The 22,093-nt window shown below is 36.2% G+C and overlaps 1 non-coding gene across 1 annotated transcript; it reads left to right on the top strand.

Annotated features, from left to right (window-relative positions):
* Window positions 1-6,277: 6,277 nt before the first annotated feature.
* On the top strand, window positions 6,278-6,484 carry LOC129400330 (small nucleolar RNA U3). The gene has a single exon (XR_008627590.1). It is a non-coding gene; the product is annotated as a small nucleolar RNA U3 (small nucleolar RNA).
* Window positions 6,485-22,093: the final 15,609 nt, after the last annotated feature.

The following is a 22,093-nucleotide window of genomic DNA, read 5'->3' on the forward strand; positions in this document are numbered from 1 at the left end:
TGTTGTGGACCAAAATTCAATCCCATATAGTCATTGGAGTTACCACCAGGAGGGATCCCTGGGTGCAGATCCTGGAGTAATCCCCAAGCACCAAAACTCCCCAAACTTAAAAAAAATAAAGAATGTAAAGATCTAAATTTTTATATTAGACTGTAAATATTTTCACTGATATAAAGTTTTATTAGAAAAAATGTTAATTGTATGGGCATTGCAAACTTCTAATGTAAAGATAACAATCTCAGTTATTTGAGAAATGTGGTTTAATTTGACTTCAAATATAGTCTTTTATAGTGCAAAAGGTATTGCTTCAGAAACAAAACTACCCATCTTAGGGACTGCACTCATTTGTGGAGTGTAGGGTAGCATCACATGAGGCTGACACCCAAGGACGGTAGATACAAGGGCCAGGGGGATTTCCCCAGAGCAGAAAGACTGCTTCATGAGCAGAGGGGAGAAAGCAGATGGAATAGAGAAGGGATCACTAAGAAGATGATGGCTAGAGGAACCAGTTGGGATGGGAGATGCATGCCGAAAGTAGATAATGAACCAAGCATGATGACCTCTCAGTGTCTGTGTTGCAAGCTATAATGCCCCAAAGTAGAGAGTATGGGGAATATTGTCTGCCTTAGAGGTAGGGGGAGGGTGGGAAAGGGGGTGTATTCCCGGGATATTGGTAGTGGGTCATGTGCACTGGTGGAAGGATGGGTGTTTGATCATTGTGAGATTGTAACCCAGACATGAAATCTTGTAATAACTATCTCACGGTGATTCAATAAAATTTAAAAAATTTAAAAAAAACTACCCATCTTAGCTACCTATTCATTTCAAATAGAGAAAACTCTGAATCATCTTAGAAACAAAATTCTATTTCTCTGTTTATTTTTTTGTTTTTTTTTTTCTTTTTGGGTCACACCCAGCGATGCTCAGAGGTTACTCCTAGCTTTGCACTCAGGAATCACTCCTGGCGGTGCTTGGGGGACCATATGGGATGCCAGGGATTGAACCCGGGTTGGCCACGTGCAAGGCAAACGCCCTACCCGCTGTGCTATCGCTCCGGCCCCAAAATTCTATTTCTCTGATACAAAACTTTGTACTCCCACTTTTTGAACTATGGAGTGAGTGAATTGTTATAATGCAAATTTAAGGGCAAGTAGTTAAAGAAAGCTCTGTTATCATATTTCTCTGGTCTGCCCTAAATTTTAAGCTCTAATTCTACATAAATTCTTAACTCTATATAAGTTCTCTTTTCATTCAAACAGTGGTAATGTTTCATTTCAGTTACTGGTTGTTTCAATAAAAATTAATAACTAGATTTATTAATTTAAAATATTCTCATATCATTTTATTTTTCTTATTTCATACATACACATGACTTCAATTAATTCTAGGAAAAATGGTCAAATTGCCATTTATCCATATTTGTTCAGTAATTGGACAAGAATTTGCTATAATCAAAAAAGTTTAAAGATGTGCACCACTTCTTTCAAAAAAAGTGAAAATACTAGTCATCTTTCTTCATTTTTAAGGAAAGGCAAAATGAAGATAAATATGTTGTTCATGAAAGAAATACTAATCCATTTGTTATAGGCAAGGAATACTTCCCTTTGCCCCAGAGCAGATTCTTGTCTGCTCAAGAATGATCATCTGAACAGACTAGAGATGTATAAAATGAGAGATTTGAGAAAAATGAAAAGAAGAAGATGCTTTCCTTGGTAAGAGGCATGGAATACAGAATCCATGAAAGAAGCCATGTCACTGCAAATTCATGAGCCACCCATTTTTTAAAGGGGAGTGGCTCCCTGATACTTTGGGGACAATCAGCCTTCTCTCTCCTAAATGTGCACAGTATTTCTTTGGGTGACTCACAGGATACTAACTCTTGTATGACTTCTGTTTCTCACTGGAATTTTTGTGCTGCTCGTTGACAAGGGTTCTCGATTCAGAACATAGAAGCAACCATGTTTGGAGGAAGTTGTTTGTTGTTGAAAGAGGGATCTGGAAGTTTAAATTAGAAAAAAGCAAATTCAGAATCCAAATCTGCTCATAGCCATGAAAATCTCATCTTTATCTTAAAATTATCACCTAATTATAACAATGGATTAAGTTTACTCATAACACACTTGGCTATTTATTTCATAGAAACAGTAAGAACATATATGACAAGCTACCGAGAGTATCCCACCCACACGGCAGAGACTGGCAAGCTACCCGTGGAGTATTCGATATGCCAAAAACAGTAACAGCAAGTCTCACAATGGAGATGTTACTGCTGCATGCCCGAGCAAATTGAAGAACAACAGGACAACAGTGCTACAGTGCTACCATGGTTTCCAATACAGTTCGTTCCAGCTCCACGTCCTCTCCAGAATGCCCACCTCACTCCACCATGGAAACTGAGAATTATTTATTTGTTTGATTTTGAAGCCACACTCAAATGGTGCTGGGAGCTACCTAGATCTGTCCTTAACAGTTCTTGCAGTGGTTAGGAAAGCATGTGGTGCCAGGGATGTAACCTGGGCAAATCATGTACTCAATCTATTGATCTATTGATAGAGATCCAAGAAAAGAAACTTCAGATATGTTTTTCATTCTAGCTCTCTTATTTACCCTCATTATTTGACTGAGAGAAGTTCTAAAGATTGTCTAAGGACAGAGTAGTTTTATATATATATATATATTTTTTATATATATATACACTACATATATATATCTATAGTGTGAGCCCTATTATACATATATATATGTGTGTGTGTGTGTGTGTGTGTGTGTGTGTGTGTAGTGTAGGGCTCACACTATTTCAGACTTTCTTTCTCCAAATTCTAGCCATCCCTTCTGCTCATTAGTGAGTACTCCTCTCCCTCCTAATTCATAAAATACACCAATAAAGCTAGAAAGTGATGCTGACTTAATGGAAGAACTCTTCTATTTTCTATAATATTGATTCAGCTTTCTGTCGATCTTAGACTTTCTGACTCTTCATAGAACTTACTCTGCTGGGTTAATGGTCACTCCTTCCTCCTAAATGTAATTCTAGAAAGTGTCATTTGCCAAATTCTGGAAACAACCCGAGTGCCCTAAAACAGATGACTGGTTAAAGAAACTTTGGTACATCTACACATGGAATACTATGCAGCTGATAGGAGGGATGAAGTCATGAAATTTGCTTATAAATGAATAGACTTGGAGAGTATCATGCTAAGTGAAATGAATCAGAAAGAGATGAATAGGCATAGAAGGACTGCATTCATTTCTGGAGTATAGAATAACATAAAATGAGTCTGACATCCAAGAACTGTAGATACAAGGACCAGGAGGATTGCCCCAGAACTGGAAGACTGCTTCATGAGCAGAGGAGAGAAGGGATCACTAAAAAACTGATGGCTGGAGGAATCAGTCTGGATGGGAGATGCGTGCCGAAAGTAGATAATGGACCAATCATGATGACCTCTCAGTGTCTGTGTTGCAAGCAATAATGCCCAAAAGTAGAGAGAGAGTATGGGGAATATTGTCTGCCATGGAGGCAGGGGGAGGGTAAGAAAGGGGGGGTATACTGGGAATATTGGTGGTGGGGAATGTGCTGATGGGTATTTGATCATTGTGTTCTTGTAACCCAATCATGAAAACTTGTAACTATCTCACAGTGATTCAATAAAATAAAAAAAAATTGCATAAACAATTTGGCTTTACATCTCCTAAACTTTAAATAAATGATATCATGTGGCATAAAAATAAAGAAAGTGTCATTTGCATAGACAACATCTCCATTTTTTACTTCTTGCTTCTAGTGTCATTTTGCATCTTCAGAAAGGTAGACACAAGACAAAAATGAATGTATGGAAAAAGATTTCTTGGAGAAGACTCCTGAAAAAGGCACAAAGAGGAGGATCAAAAAGATGGTGGGAAGAGGTTAGGAAGAACAAGAAGAAATAGCTAAAGATGAGAAGAGTTTTCAGATTGATATTCTACTATGACCCAGTGATATAAAGAACCAACTACAAGCCAATGCAGTTTGGAAATTATCAAAATTATCATAATTTTTACACAATTTTGTTATGAATCTAATACTAAGAAATTTTTCACTAGTTCTAGTTAACTATTGACTTTGTTTTCACGGGTCTGTCCCTACACCTTTAGGCTCAATTCCCAACTTTTCTCAGAACAATATAGCTTAGCAATTGATCAGTGTTCTGGAGAGCTATGATAATGTTTCTTTCTCAGTTTCCTAACTTTAAAATGGGTATAGTAATAATACCTATAAAAATTTTTGTAGAAAACTTAGCAAGTTAATTTTAATTAAAGTATCTGGCACACAGTGAGTTTTATAGTGTTTTCAGTCATTGTAACGGTATGAATTAGACACTTTTCTATTTACCTTGATTTGAGTCTTGCATTAATCCCCATCCTCCCAAGTTTTCTGACTTTTCAACTAATTCTTTTGTTTCCAAGCTTTCAAATATTTTCTAGCTTATTAAATACTAATAACTTCAACTTTAGTTTAGAAACTTCTGAACTTCCCTTTTCTCTTTAAGCAGAATGTTTTTGTTTCCAGGACAAAATGAAAAACTATTTCCCCCCCCTCTTTCTTTTGTTTTTTGCTCTTTCATTCCTTCTTGTGCCTAACTCCCTCCTTTTCAAGTCTAACTATGAATTTTCATATGACTTCAATAAAACACGATGATTATTTAGTCATAATGTTCTTATATTTATACTTATATCTTATATTTATATATACATTATTATATTTCTAAATATATATTATATTTATATCTACAGTCATAATGTTCTTATATTTATATCACAAGGGTCAGAGACTCAAGACAATTTAACCCTTCAAATCTATTACAACTTTAAGGGAGGGTGGGTTCTGCTGTCCTAAATATTTATTAACGGTTACACAGAAATGCAAGAGCTCTGTGAGTTAGGATATAAACAATCCTAAAGACTGTCTCACTACTAGGCAGAAGCCCCACAAAACTCATTTCCTCTTGAGAACTATAGTACAGGATGTTTCAGATGAGAAAGACAAGAAGAGACACTGGTTTTATATCGTACCTTGTTTTTAGAGTATAGGAATTTAGCAGAAAAGCCTAGATAGACACAATCCTTCTTTCCCTCACCTCAGTCTGTCCTTACTCCCATTGCCACCCTAGGCAATATGGCATGAAAAGGCTCAGCAAGAAATATTCATTTGTAAAAGAAAAACAAATCATTATAGCAACACTCACTGGTCATTCTGTAGCAAATGTGCAATGCTCAGATTTTGTATTTTCCTGAAATAACATGCACATTTTAGGCATGAAATTATGATTGTTTGACTGTGAAATGCTGCACCCAAACACCATGTGGCTTTTAGCAGCATATCATCATATCAAGAACTATTTTTACCCTTTGGCGATTTTTCCTGCTTTGGCTCTGAGAGCTAGTCCATACGGTATTTGTATGTGGCATCAGTGGCAAAGATTTTTTAGAAGAGTAGATTTCTTATGTAGTACCAAGCACCAATGATTGCACAGAAATTAAACCAGAGATTAAAATAACCTGCTTTCAGGTTCTACCAATAAAATCATAGTGAGTAAGAAAGAGGGAGAGATACATATAAGACTTCAAAAACATACTTTTCTGTGATTGTTTTCTTAAAAATAATTTAAGGTACCTAATAAGTTTTAATATATTAGGGAAATGATCCTGTATTTTAGGTATCTAATCTACTTTGCTAACTCAATAACACTGAATCCGATTGGTAATGAACTTTGTCCAGCTTTTTATTTAAGAAAAACAGACAAAATTCTTTAGATCTTCCATGCATTTGCTGCCTTTCCGAAGAAAAGAGCAACTTCTTACAAGATTTAAGCACATATTGGTCCCCTTCCAGGACGCAGACATGAAGAAGCCATATAAGAAATATTTTGAAAAGACAACCAAAATTAGCCAAACTCTTTAAACTTCCAAAATGCTTGGAGCAAAAGTCTGTTTTAGTTTAATCCAAATTAGTTTGCAGACTTAACTAGAAAGAGAAGCTATAGGAAAATATGAGCTGGCTTCATGTTTGTATCTTGTCTATAGCTACAAAGTTGGCTTTTGTATTTTGAAGAGATAGATCTGGTTATAGGGTTTTCCAAAGTAGGGATAATATAAGGATAAGTGATACTGCGGATGGATCCTCAGATTCCAAAACTCAGCTTGCACTTAAGATAAACCAAAACTCTGCTAATTCACAACGATTTGTACTTTTTCCACTTTTTGAACAAGATGGTAACAGTGTTAGAAAGAGTAAGACAAGACTATACCTTCAGGGATCATTTTTATAGTTCGTGACTAGAGAAGTTTCTCTGAGATGTAGAGCACCGAAACCACGAGGAGGAGCCAGAGCATTCTTGCCTGAGCATGAATTCAGTCTTAGGTGTTGCTTTTGCAACTGCCTTTTACCATTGATGATAGTTCTTCTCTTCCCTTGGAATAATGAGAGGGAGAGGATGCAATCAAGAAAAGAAAGGAATGGAAAAGGAAAAAAAAAGGAAAGAAAAGAAAAAGAAGAAAAGAAAAAGTAGAAAAGAAAAAAAGAAAGATTAAGGCAATTTTGCTAATCTGCAGCCAATTATATTGCTACTTGATTTGGTAAACATACCTTACCAAAGCTGTGAAAATCACTTTTTAATATCAACTATTGTTAATCACCTTACTTGCTTCTCCTAGGTACTCTTGTGGTTACTTCTAGCTTTGAAACACTGTTCCTTAATAATAAGATATTCCAGTTTCTTTATTTGAAATGAAGCTCAGCCTAGTCATTCAACTTAACTTGTTATAAATCCACTACAAAGAAATTCGGGTTTTATCTATTGATTTATTGTAGAATTAGAAGGATTAAACTTTTGAACTGCAAACAGAAAAATTATTCTGTTTCTTTCTAGTCATTATATTTCAACAAAGGCAAAAATTAGTGGATCATATTCTCATTGGGCAAACTGAAATAAACTTTGAAAATAGAAGATAACATTTTTTATCAAAATTGGTAGGCTTATAAAGTTTTAACTGCATGAATTGCTCTTCTTTCTGATAATATTCTTTATACAATTTATAAGTTTATGTTATCTAGAAAAATATTGTTATACAATTTGTTCCTTTTAAATTTGATCATTGAGCCTTGGCAAAATGGGCTAAACAATGTTTGCATGCAAATTTGGGTTTGATCCCTGGAACCATCAGGAGTGACTCCTGAGTTATGAGTAGTCCCTAAGAACTGCCAGGTGTGACTCAACCCTCACACCCAATTTACTTAACAAAATTGCTTAAGGAGTGTACTAGGTAAAGAAACAAAAGAATGAAGTGATGCATTTCTTCCTAGCTCATTCTCTCAGTGAACTATCTCCCTGATAATTAGATTTAATTAAAGCAGTAGAACCGTCATTCTTTATCACATATGTTTAAACCTCTACATAGATACAATGAAAGCACTGATAATGAAGAATAACCATTAAGTGTTTATACGTGAGACTATTATCCTATTCCAGGAACAATGAACATGAGATTTAGAGTAGATAACAGATTGCATAAGTTCACAAATCTAGTAGAGGACAATTAATACATTAAAGCAATTCATTTGGCTTTTAAGCCCATATATAAACTGTTACACATCCATATCCTCTTTCTGACTTCTACCAAAAACTAGTTCACCAATATTCACCAAAAACCAATTAGTTACTGGATGCCTAATGTGTACCCAATGAGGTACTAGAATTGAGTGCCCAATAGTTAGCCAGTGACATTCCAGAAATGAGTGCACTGAGAACCCAATGATTCAAATTACCAAAAATGACTTTATCAAGATTTTCTTTGAAATTGTATTTCTTTTGCATCCCTTCCTTTCAACATCTAGTGAAGGAGAAATTTCCTTTAAAATGCAGAGAAGTCTGTTTGTTTGTGTTGCTTTTTTTTTCTAATTAAATCACTGTGAGATATAGTTACAAGGCTTACACGATTTGGTTTCAGTCATACAATGTTCTAACACACAGCCTTCCACCTATAGAGCCCTTTCTCAATAAGGTATTTCCTGAGGTTGAAGAGACTGTACAGAAATTAGGGCATGTGTGTTGCATTTTGCTGACCCCTGTTCAACCCTCAAGTATCCTGGTACTCCAAGAAATTCTTGGAGTACAGCTGTGGAGGCCACACGCACTACTGTGGTGGCCCTGGTAATCCCTGCAATGCAGTGCCTGAGTGGCACTGCATCCTCAGGCCCTTACACTGAACTTCAGGCCTCAAAATTAAAAAATTGCCTCAAGTGGCCACTAGGTCTCCTGAGCTCTGCTTGGGAGCTTCCTCTCTTGCTTACACCCCACTCCCCCCCCAAAAAAAATAAATAAACTGGAATTTTCTGATTAGCTAGAGTAAAATCTCTTCTAGATTTACTCTAACTTATCAATCAATTATGATCAAATAGTAGGAAGGGGCAAGGGAGACCAAGTAAAAAATGCCTAAGTTAAGTTTCTCAGTTTTCCCAAAATATAATATATCACTCTCTCTCCTAAGATACTTTTCCAATGGGAGAAAGAAAAGCATGTTAGTTCCCTAAAAGAGAATTTTCATCCTTGATGTTGCTTTAATACATTATTCAGCTTTATTTTCTGAAGCAACTTACAGTACTCTAATTGTTTACTCACTCAGTTACATCTAAAATGTGTACTTAGGAATGCTTTATAAGATATTCAACAAAGTCTGTCTTATTTAACTGCACTGATTAGAAGGGGCAAGCATTTCATTTTGGCACAGTATGGCCAACTACTTATTTCATCCTGTTTGAAATACTATTTGGAGTTTGGAATGTCAAGCTTTGAGCTGAGAAGAACAATGTGTGGTTTTAAAAAAAATAATAAAGGAGAATAACAATAGTGATGATGAGAAGAGAGTGGCATAATACAATTTTTGGTCCCATGAGACCATGACTAGTTCAGGGTGGAGGGGGTGGGGAAGTGAGTCCCATGATGTTACCAAAACAAAATCTAAAAAAAAACCCTCTGTGATTACAAAAGAAGCAAAGTTTAAATCTACCCTGTAGGAGTGAGGGTCACCAAAGCACTGGGTGACTAAGTGAGAAAGACTCGAAGAAAATGTCTTTGGAAAAGAGCGACTGGTGAGGGGGAGAGAGAAGTTTCCAGGCAGTCTGAAAACAAACCTGATTTTAATGGTGACCATATTTAAAGTATAACAGAAATGTCATGGAGAAAAACCAGGACAGTAAAGAAAATAAGCAAAAGTTGGGAGGAGTCTTTTAGATGTTTCTCATTAGCTAATAAAAATAAAATATCTGATTGGTGGCTCCTGATACTTGTTGCTGTTTCACCTCTATAAGTTCCAGATTTTGCTCTGAAAAAGACAATTTCATCTGTGAGTATAGAATTAACCATTTATCTGAACCCTAAGTCTTGTTAGAAAGTTGTGATCTATTTTCTTGCCCCTCACTTTCCAATGATCTTTAGGAGGGGGGGAAACCATATGTAAAAAAAAAAAAAAGATTAAATGAGAGCTCAGTACCATTTCTGTAATTCAGCATCATTAGTGTAAACATAGGCCTGCAATGTTACTGTACCATATCCCTCATCATTATAACAACATGCCCCCCTCCCCTGCCACTGTCTCTAGATCCCTTCTGTGTCCTTCTTCCATCCCATCCCCTTACTTAAAAAAACTCAGTTCTGTTGGCAGATTCTCAGGGTTTGTTTTCATTCATCATTATCTAATTCCCTTTCTCTATTTCTTTATATTTTACAAATGAGTGAGATAACCCGGGGCTTAAATCATTCTTCTTTACATTTTGTTTAGTCTGATAGCCTCCAATTCTACCCAGGATGCAAAAACCTGAAAATTCCATCTTTTCTTGCAGGCAAATTGTGTTCCATTGTGTGCATGTACAACAATTTATTTGCTCACTCATCTTTTGTTGGGCACTTAAGTTGTTTCCAAATATTGGCTATTCTAATTATTGCTGCAATAAATAAATGTCTGTGAGTATCTTTTGAATTAATTTTGGATGGTTGCCAGTGGTGGAATCATTGAATCATATGATAGTTCTATTAAGGTTTTTTGAGAAATTTCCATCTATTTCAAAAGAGGTTGATCTAGCTATCAATCCCACCAACATATTGGATTGAATGAGTTTCTTTCTCTCCACATCCTACAGAATTGATTGTTTCCAGTCTTTATGATCCATGCCATTCTCACTGGTAGCACTGAAGCACTGTCATCCCATTGTTCATGGATTTGCTCGAGTGGGCACCAGTATCGTTTTCATTGTGAGACTTGTTGTCACTATTTTTGGCATATCGCATACACCACGGGTAGCATGTCAGGCTCTGCCATTTCTCACTGGTATGATATAATATCTTACTGTCATTGATTTGCAGTTTCTTAATAAGCAGTGCATATGAATACGTTTTCATCTGCTTACTGGACATCTGTACATATTGGGGAGACATGAGTTTAGCAATCCTTGTAAACACTAATACTAGAATTATTTTTAAGGTGGATACACCCTACAGTACTTGGGAAACCCTACAGCATAGCTGAAGATCAAACCTGGGTGTACTAAAAGCAAGACATCAAATCCCAAATATCCTTAGGTCTTCATGCAGACATTCACTCCAACCCTTTGAGCTATATTTCATGCACTAAACTGCTTTTGAGTAATTTTAAAGGAACACAATAATCTGCTTTCTTTTCCTTGATTTTAACAATGCAGAATATTATTTATTTATTAATAGAAATTTCAATTAATAATTCTAAATATTGCTTGCCCAAGAAAAAATAAATTGGCAAAAAGCTCATGTGAATTATTAAGAGAAATATCTAAGAATTGCATTCAAATGGTAACACAGTGCAATTTTTCTGTCCAAAGTTTTCTTTCTTTTGGTGTTGTGTTCCAGATTTAAATAAAGAACATAATTGCAACCACTCTTTGTACATGTCAGACACCTCATTTCTCCAAACAGTCTTCTCCAAATGAAACAATATAGATCTATTAGCGTAATTATCACATAAGGTCATTTACCACTTTGTAATTGCTGCAGGTTGTGAATGATGTATGAAATGGAAGCATCTGCAGTGCAAATAGAACATAGACAAGAATGTGCTGTGTGCTAATTAGGTAACTATCTAATGATAAGACCCTAGGGAAACACAGTACAGTAAAAAATCCCACAGTGCTCTGCAGTCACAGGCAACAAAACAGTCCTAAGGAGTTCAAAAATGTATCTATTATTAAGTATAATCCTTCCTCTCCTCATACGCTCTGAACTCTGTTCCCTGCATGCACACATCCTTCCTATTTACTTCATCCTGTGCAATGGTAACTAGACTTCAGCCATCTGACTGCTGTGAGAACTGTTCTATTTATTCACACTAACTGTTGAAAACTCAGTCTAGAAAAGCTTTGATAAGTCTTGGGTTTTGTTTCTCTTCTAGCCTTTTCTCTTGATATTTTGTTTTAGGTATGAGTTATATTGCTAAGTAATGGTGGTAAAGCTTAGCTATGACAACCTAACTGGTGTGCAAGAAATAAAGTTCAGATGATTTAAGGGAAAAATCGTACTTTGTTTTTATAGCAATTCAACTGCTTTACTGCAAGGAAAATACATAAATACATATACATAAAGTATTTAATGAACTAAATTACCAACTAAATATGCTACTGAGTACAAGTGACAAATATCAGAAATCTTAAAGAAATTGAGGTCAAATATATTGAAAAATTGGCCAAATTTGCTAGTGATAAATGCTTTCTATTTTGCTTCCACAACATTCTCAGAATATTTAATTGTCTGTTGCTCAATTATTTTTAGAGATTTAGTTCCATAAAATTGTGGACTAGAATATCATTTGAATCACTTGTCATCCCGTTGCTCATCAATTTGATCGAGTGGGCACCAATAATGTCTCCATTCGTCCCTGTCTCATGCTAGTGTAGCCCGATGGAGTCTGCTCGCTCCAGGAACATGAAGAACCTCAAACCATTCATTCAGGGTCTTGACGAAGAAGTCTGACCATCTTTTGTTGTCCCATGGAATCCAGTTGGTAACAGCTCTAGTCCAGTGGTAGTCTCCAAATCTCATTATGTGTCTGGCCCATCTGATTTTTGATGTCTTGGCAAACGAGACAGCATCCCTGTTGCTCGATCATAGACGAAGATCAGAACTCCAGATTTCTTTTCTCACTTGAGTGAAATGTGAGATTCCAAGCATGGCTCTTTCAATTTCTCTTTGTGAGACCCAAATAGAGTTCTCATCCCGTTTTCTTAGGGCCCAGGTCTCTGAGGCGTGTGTTAGTGCAGGAAGAATGGTGGAGTCGAAAAGATGTGACCAGAACTGGAGTTCTTCATCCTCTTAACAACTTCTCCGATGATCTTGAAGGCATTCCACACTGCTCTCTTCCTCCTGCGCAGTTCTGGTGCCAGGTCATTCATCATGTTGAGTTCTTGACCTAGGTACACATAACTGCTGCAGTCTAAGATGTTCCTTCCATTGAGGGCAAATGGAGTATCAGGAACTAGTCCATTTCTCATGAACATTGTCTTCATGAGATTCAGCTGTAGTCTGACCTTTCCACTGAATTCAGCTAGCATTCGTGCAGCATGGCTAATGTTCGGTGTTATTAGAACAATGTCATCAGCGATGTGGAGGTGGTGTAGTTGCCGACCATCTATCATCACTCTCATTCCTTCCCATTCCAGTCGTTGCATGACGTTCTCAAGGATGGCACTGAAGACTTTCAGTGAAATGGTGTCGCCCTGCTGAACCCCTCTCTTTACGTCCATGATCACTTCTTTGTAGAATGGTGAGATCCTGGTGGTGAACCCGTAATACAGCTTGGATGGACTAGTCCATGGAGGACTAGAATATATATCCTAAATATCATCCTAAATATCAATGACAGCTACTTTTTTGTTTGCTTTTTGGGCCACACCCAGGGTGCTTAGGGTTTAGGGCCTTTGTACTCAGGAATCAATCCTGGCAGGCATGAGTGACCAGATGGGGAGACGGGAATCAAACCCAGGCCAGTCAAGTGTAAGGCTAGCATCTTACCTGCTATACTATTTCTCTAGCACTCATCTATCTTTTCTATTATGAGCTATATGCTGTCTATGTACTATTTTTTAATGTACTCATGATATCACAATGTCATTTTCCATTGTTCTTCCTATTGAACAATGTTACATTAAACTTGTCTATAGTGGCAAACTTTTGATCTTGTGGTCAGGTTTTTGCATTTTTGTTCCTGTTATTTGTGACTCATAGTGTTTCTAATCAAATTTGTGTATGTACTTCATCTAACATGTTTAGATCTTTAGAAAACTACTATTTTGGGAACTTAGGGCATATTTATATATATTTATTTGCCAATCCTCTCTCTTCTCTTTTTCTTTTTTTCCTTCCTAGTGTTTCATCACTTCATAACTACTTGAATATACAGAATTTTCCATTTTTTTTCATTCTATAGCATTGGTTTTAAAATTATAAAAGTGGTTTCTCTGGTGTTAGTTGTTAGTGAAGTAAATTTGCTGTTCAATTGTTTTATAATTTTTATGTATGTGCTAACAAAGCACAATAATCATATATGTTCATATATGTTTATATATTTAGAGAGATTGACAGTGATAGATATGAATTTGGACACAAAAAGAAGCAGAAAATTTAAAAAAATGGCATGGAACTTGTACGACAAGTAGAAGAAAACCAGGAAACAAATAAGGAAGAAGAGTGTCAGGTAGTTATAAGTATTTGGCAGAAAATTAAGAGTGCAATGTGATAGTGAATGCAAATTTAGACTGAGGATTTAAGAAGAGCTCTCTAAGGATGTGATATTTATGCTAAGATCTGAATGACACAAAGGAGCTAGCTGAGATAAAATCTATGAGAAGAACATTTCAAGTAAAAGAAAGAGTTAGCGAAAAGGTCAAAAGGCAAAAATAAGCTTAGTTCCATTAGAAGCTCTTAGAAGTTGGTAAGTCTGGAAATGTGTTTATACAGTGTAGAGTTTTAAAAAGCTCTCTTAGGTTTCAGTGAGGAGAATCGAAGAATCGGGGTGTAAACAAAGGATTGTTTGTTGATAGTTGCAGTAGTCTAAGCAAAGCAAGACATTGAACCAAAAGAAACAGTGGAAATAGTAACAATCGATGAAAACCCAATGTACTTTGTAAACAGAATTTATAGGATAGAATTCTGTCAGAGTAGGCAGATAAATTGACATGAGCAAGAGGGGCCTGGAGTAATGGATTTCATAAGCAAGGAATACCATGAAACAAGAACCCAAGGGTATTAAAGTTTCTGAAAGAAAAGCTCTAGAGTACAAGGAATCTCCCTCCAAGAGAGATACAAGAGGAAAGTGGGAAATTAGGAAAAAGACTTTATCCTCATTCACACCTCATTGTAGTCTCTTCACATTGAGTTTTTAGTCCCCAGGGCATTTCCCTCGAAAAATCATAAGAAATTATCCAAGATGGCTGCATCCCTGAAAGCCAAAATGTAGCAGTGGGGAGCAATAGCAAAAGCCTAGGTGTAAAGACCCAAAAAAGGGTAGTAAAACAGAACTGAATAGAGTTCAGCTGACAAGACTCAGCAGGTGACCTGGCTCTTACCCACTCCTAGTCCCCTGAATATGCTTTTGTTTTCAAGAAAATTTCTTTCTATTCTGTCATTGATCTCACAACTGAATTCTTTTTTTGGGAAAATAAAAAAACTAGCACAGGACTTAATTACAATATTCATATCCCTTAACATTTCTTGAAAAGTGGTAAACAGAACTATTAGAAATAGAGAAACATTTCAAGGTATTTGGCAACCCACGTGCTATAGATTTGGACTCATTTAACTTAGATATGAACTGATAGAGGAGTCTGATCTTTGGGAGGGGAAAATAAAAATTCTCCTTTGGTAATGTTTTAATTCATAGTGTAAGAATAATACTTATAAAGATGCCATGAATACTGGAGATAAACCTGACATTTATGCATACTCTAAGACCAAAAAAGTTCACTTAAGGAGCTTATCTGATTAACAAAACAAAAGGAAGCAGGAGTCATGCCCTAAGGATGCTCTGGTGTTATTGGTAAACCAGAGGAAGCAAAGGAAGGGGACTGGCAATGATGGCTGGGAAGTAGTACTATTTTTGACATGAGATCATAGGCTTCATAAAGTCAAATTTCACATTTCAAAGAAGCAAAGGGACCAATATGGAAGAACAGGAAACCCCAACTTCTGTCTCCTTAATAACAGATAGCAATTCATGAACAAAAATACAGCAAACTGAAACAAAAAACTAGAGTAACTCAATTAGGAAGGAAGAACATCTTCATTTCCCTGCATCATTCCATCTTCTAGGCCAGCTCTCTGCACCATGAGAGAAAATAGCCCATTTATAAAAGTTTCTCTTAAGAAAAGGAGAGTGTAAGTGATAAACTCACTCGATTTTTAGTGTACCACATGAGGGATTCTATCCAGAGAATGGCAAAGCTGACACATTGATATGACTGAGAACAATCAAGAAGAGCAGGTATATCACAGTTGTCTGGATAGTGGAGCATCTCCAATTCAGTGACCTGCTAAGCAGATAGAGAAAACTTCCTCAGTAGTTTTCATCTCTGAGGAAACCAATAGCTAGCCCTGCTGCATGGACACCACTCAGATTTTACCTGTTTTTATCTACAGATATTCATGTTTGTTGAGACCAGCTTGCGTGTGTCCCTCTCTGGTCTCTCCCTGCACCTTCCCCTGCCCCCCGATGCTCACAAATGGAAATATTCTTCACATGAACCTAGGATCACACCAGAAGCAGCACAAATCTTTGTGTCTGCCATACCCTGATACGAAAATACCAGCTTAGGTTCTTAAAGTTGATGCATACTCCAGAAACCACTAGCCAGTCACTGACCTACAATGCTAAATATGCAACACAGAGGTACACACCTGAGAGTTGAGGACCCACAAGCAGATGTAAAAGGAGAGGGTGAAAAGTTATATCCAAAGTGGTCAAAGAAACTGTCCAAACATACCTTCATATATTGTAAATTTTAGTTTGTAAAGAACAATAGTACATATAAAATAAGTTCCAGAAATATCTCAAGCTCTTCCAAAATGTGAGAATACAAAGAAAAGTCTACAACCTGGAAAATAACTCTTTGATATTTGTTTGCTTTCTTTTGATTTGGGGCCACAGAGGCAGTTCTCAGGGCCCACTCCTGGCTCTGCAGTCAGAGAGTAGGTGGTGTTTAGGGGATAATATGGTGTGCTGGGGATTGAACCCAGGTTAAAATACATATACAGCAAGTACTTTACCTTTTGTACTGTCACTCTGGACCCTCGAAGCTAGTCCTTACCAAACCACATAAGCACCATGGTCTCAGATTTCCATTCTCCAGAGCTATGAGAAAAATATTTGTTTTCATGAAAAACAGAAACTGTCAAAAAACACTCTTTGTAAGTTGTTTTTCAGACATGAAGGAGAGATAAAGTCTTCTTCAAACAAACAAAATCTGAAGGAGTTCATTGCTAATAGACTATTCTTCAAGAAATGTTGAAAGGAATTTTTAACCTAAAATGAAAAATAATGAATTAGTAACATGTAAATATGTGACGATACATGGTAAATACAGTTCTGGTAAATACAGTACTTTTTTCAGATTGAGAATACTCTAATATGATGGAAGGTTAACTACTTTACTATAAAAATTAAAGAATGAATGTATTAAAATAGATATGATCACAGCATTTGATATGTGAGGCTGGAGAGATAGAATGGTGGGTAAGCACACCACATGGTCCCCTGGGCCCACAGGAATGATCGCTGACTATAGATCCAGGAGTAAGCCCTGACCATTTCTGGATAGCACTGTCACTGTCATCCCATTGTTCATCAATTTGCTTGAGCGGGCACCAGTCTCCATTGCGAGACTTGTTGTTACTGTTTTTGGCATATCGAATATGCCATGGGGAGCTTGCCAGGCTCTGCCGTGTGGGCGGGATACTCTCGGTAGCTTGCCGGGCTCTCCGAGAGGGGCGGAGGCATCGAACCCTGGTCGGCTGCATGCAAGGTAAAAGCCCTACCAGCTGTGCTATCTCTCCAGTCCAAACTCACTTTATTCAAAGAAATTCACTAGATTTTTTACTTACAAAGAAAACCCCAAATTATTTGTCGAACTGTTTATATTTGCTTAGAAGTACTTTATGTGGCAAATTGCAATTGAAAACCACTTAGTAAGGCTCAGACACAAACAGTTTGAGTCTTTCTGAAATGTCTAAATATTTCTGGGTATGACCAAAAAAACAGCAATAACAAAAATATATATGTATATGTAAGTTGTAGTATCATATGCAAATTTTTAAATGTGAAATAATAAATTAATTGAATGAAAAACCAAAATCTTGTATAATATCAATAGATGAAAAAATTATTAAACAAAATTCAAAGTCTTTTTTGTGATAAAAGCTTTCCTAGGCTTGGGTAACAGTGAACATAGCTAAACTTAACATGAAACATATGTAACTAATCTGCTGCTAACATTATATTCATTGGTAAAAGCTTAAATGATTTTACCTAAGGTTAGGAACACGATAAGCAAGACCACTCTTACTACTTGAACTGACCGGTAGATATCTTAATCTGAGCAACCCGGAGAGAAAAAGAAACAAAAGGGGAGAGTATAGTAGGAAGAGTGTTTACTTTACATGGGACCAACCCAGGTTTGATACCCAGCACACCATATGGTGATCCTAAGTCCTGCTAAGAGTGATCCCTAAACACAGAGCAAGGAGTAAGCCCTGAGAACTTCTGAGCCTGCCCTCCCAATTTTAAAAAAATTAAATAAAAAGGAATATACAAGATAAAAGATTATATTTGCAAATTATATTTATGTAAGGGATCAATATCCAAAATATATGAGACTCATACAACTCAATAGCCACAAAGGTCTAATTTAAAAATGAGAAAAATACATGGACAAAAATTTTCCCAAGGAAAATATAGAAATGGCCAACAAGTATGTGTAAAAGATTTCAGCATCACTAATTGATGTCAGTGATGGTAGATAGACATATGGTAGTTTAGTATTCTCAAAATCATTTCAGTGACAGAGAAAGAAGTATAAACTGCATCTCTTCATGACTTAGAACAGAAGTCACTTTTAACAGCCTCTTCACTGAATTGCAGAACAAAGCATATTATTGTGACATTTTCCAAATCCAAAAGTACAGTCTTCTCCAGTCTATTGTCAATGCTATTTAGTATTCAATCTAAGTTAACAAGAATCTTTAATAATAGCATATGATTGATAAATTTATAGAGTTGTTATAATTTTGAATTTTATATAAGATTAAAACAGTTAAGTTGTATTTCATCACTATGACTATCATCCCGTTGATCCTCAACAAATCCCAATTTGTTCAAGTGGGCCCAGTAGCATCTCCATTTGTTCTTGTCCTGAGATTTTAGCAGCCTCTCTTAACTCATCCTTCCCAACGGTGCCACATTAGAGGCTCTTTCAGGGTCAGGATCATACATGAAATATTCATCATATATTTTGGTACTGTAGCATGGCAGCACTGCTATCCAGTTGGTCATCAATTTGCTCAAGCGGGCACCAGTAACGTCTCCATTGTGAGACTTCTTGTTACTGTTTTTGGCATATCAAATATGCTAGGTGTAGCTTGCCAGGCTCTGTTATGCATGCAGGACACTCTTGGTAGCTTGTCTGGCTCTCCAAGAGGGAGGGAGGCCTCGAACCCAGGTCGGCCACATGCAAGGCTAAGGCCCTACTCGCTGTGCTATTGCTCTAGTTCTTTTTGGTACTAATCCTGTAAATATTTTTTTTTCTGTTTTGATTCTGTCTGGCTTTAGGGCCACACCCAGAGATGCTGAGGGTTTGCTTACTTCTATCTCTATGCTGAGGGGTCACTCCTGGTGATGCTCAGGAGACTACACATAATATAGATTGTTGATTCCAGATAAGCTTCATGAAAGGACTGTATCATACTCATTGCACTATCTCTTTGGCCCAATCCTGTCAATATATACCTGATGCCCCATTTTTTTCAGTCCTCCTCTTCTGGTTTCTTCTTTTCTGATTATGGTGTGTGATAGAAATTAAGATTGCAGGCTCCCTGTTCATTTTCATCACCTATGCAATTTGCTACAAGCATTGCTAACATTGTGTGCTATTGGAAATGTCAAATGACTTTTATGATCTTATCCATAGTTCCACAATATCCTACTTTAACCTGGGCTCAATTGTATTATTGTCCAAAATATTCAAAGTACTTGTACCCCTTTCTGTGGGAGAGAAATCTTCTACCCTCCATTCACATCAGATTTTGTTTTGCTTGGTTCTCTGGGATGTGAAAAAGATTATAGGTAGTATATCTAGACTAGGTAATCACATGAATCTGATTTTGTCTTTTTTTTCTTACTTAAGACCAAAATGTCCCTGGTTACATGAAATAGCTATCTCAGCCTAAATGAAGATGAGTCAAATTAGGGACATAGCCAGCACAGGGTGAATGTACAATAAAAGTGAGCAGTAAATTTCTAAGTCCTTTTGTTGGGGTAGTTTATTCCTGCAGCAGAGTCTGGCCTAAAACTGCCTGACACAAACTCTATACAGTCAGCTTTTGTCTTGATATTTTCAGTGCTGAGTAAATACATGTCTAGTCACAACAATCTGCCACTCACAAACTGACCTGAGTCTGTCAACCTATACTTCTATATAACAACATGGTCATCATCATTATCTAGATTTTATTTGGAATAATCATGTCAAAATATTAGAAATTCATATGCTTATGTCGATATATTCAAAGTAATACATGCAATAAATTATCATGTACTATTAGTAGTATGCATTAATATGTTAATGCCACAGTTTATTATATGTATGCTTACATATCTTTAAACAATCACTAGAATGTTGAATTAAAAAAAAATTCAAGTGAATTCTAACAGAAAAAAAATTTTTTTTTTCAGACCATACCCAAAAGTTCTCAGGGGTTATTCCTGGCTCTGCACTTAGAAATCACCTGGCAGGCTCTAGAGGCCATAAGGGATGTGGGGTTCAAACCCAGTTTGTCAGCATACAAAAGTAACACCTTACTTGCTTTGCCCCTACAAAAAAATTTTTTCTCTCGACCTCTCATTCTTTTAGTACAAGTCCAGCAATAGTTCATTAAGATAAATAATGTGCTCTTTTGTTTCTTTAAGACAAGAATTCTGGTATTAGCTGCTCATGAAAAAGAAAGTATTTTATATCTGTCAAAACAAATTCCATAACAAACAACCTCAAAATTCCAGTGGTTTAAGTTCTATAATTTATTTCTACTTCATACAAAGTCTAATATACAACATATCACACTTAAGGCAGCTGTGTTTTGTGTTGAAACGGGACATCCTAAGATACTAACATTCACCTTCTCAACAATTTCCGAGATGGTTACTGAAGGAACATGGAGTAGAGAATCTTGCAAGAACTTTGTATTGCATGCAGTCCAAGAAGTGACACATTTCAATGGGTAGAATTTGTCATGTGACATCATCTAAAACTATGCTAAAGCTGATTTGGATGTGCTCAAGAAGGAAAGAAATATAGATGAGCAAAACTGATATATATCTTTTGTGCTTTCATGTTTTAAGTTCCATGCTTTCATATAAAAGGGCAATTTAATAAGAGGGAAGACAAAAACATTACACAAAATTTTAATTTTAAGGTCACTGAATTTCCAGACACATCTAAATATGAAAAATACTGAAAGGTATGCTACAACTAACAAAATGTACCAAGATTTGACCAGTTTATATAGAAACATCTATCATTGTATACAAATAAATACGATTCAGTAGAATAGTAGATTCTTATTAGTGGGATAGCATAACAATCACAGTAACAACAATGTTTTGCTACAATAAAACTTCACTATATGCTAAAAACACTGACCCAAGCTTTGGAAATGGCAAATGATTGGACTATTAGATTTTACCCATAGTCCCAGAATATTCTGCCTAATCTTGGACTCAATTATATTACTGTTCAAGAAAGTTGTTTCTTATTTCTTGTGGGAGAATTACTGGTATCTGTCCCTTTATCAGATTGGGACATATAGCATGTGTGGTCCTATGGGATGTGAGCAATTACTGGTGACTCTTCTAGGAGAGGAAAATACGTAATTCTAACTATTTCCAGTCCCTGGCTTCAAGCCAGCAAAATCCCAGGTAGCCGCTACTCCTTCAACTATATCTCAGAGTGAAGCTGACTCAGAAAAGAAACACAGTTAACCCAGAGTAGATTATATAATACAAATGGATAGAAAATTTCTTTACTGTTCTGTGAGCTTTGAGTTTACAAACTGTAAGACAACAATTGTGAAGTATTTATTTTGGCTTGATACCATTTAAAGGGCTTCTTTGGAGCGATTATATATACAATGCCCAACTCAAGATCTACGAAAAGTTATTGCTGGCCTTGAAAAGGGTATTTAATGTCTCTGAATAGCAGTTAACATAGTCATATATATAATGTATGCTTTAAATGATATCTAATTCTATATGGTGGTTTTCATATTTCTTTACATTCTTTTATGATTTGGCATCAGTTCAAAGATAACATATGTGCATTCCAGTGCTCCAAGTATTTCTGAGTCTGTGCTAACATAAAATGTGCTTTCACCTCACTAACTCTGTGCTATAATACCAACTGCGGAATATTCTCATGTATGTCAATCAGACATAGGATAGACACTATACATCTAAATCCTTTCTTAGTTTGGCATGTGAGTGGAGGAAAAGCTTAAACAAAGAATCTATAAGATAGCAAATCCCATATGGAAAATAAAGTAAGAGCATGCAAAATGCAGGATCATGGGGCAACAGGAGAATGTGATGGGGAAGATACATATGTGGTTTTAAAAGGGACTGACAAATTTTTCCTTAAACTTAGTTTGGGGATTTTGGGGAAAAAGCTTGGCTTTTTCTTTATTACTTAAAAATGTATAATGCTACAAACATATATGCATAGCATAGTTTCACAAATAGTGAGCAAAAAAAATAAGGGGAAAGTCAGTAGACACAA

The sequence above is a fragment of the Sorex araneus genome, chromosome X, assembly GCF_027595985.1.
Source record: "Sorex araneus isolate mSorAra2 chromosome X, mSorAra2.pri, whole genome shotgun sequence".
Taxonomy (NCBI): Eukaryota; Metazoa; Chordata; class Mammalia; order Eulipotyphla; family Soricidae; genus Sorex; species Sorex araneus.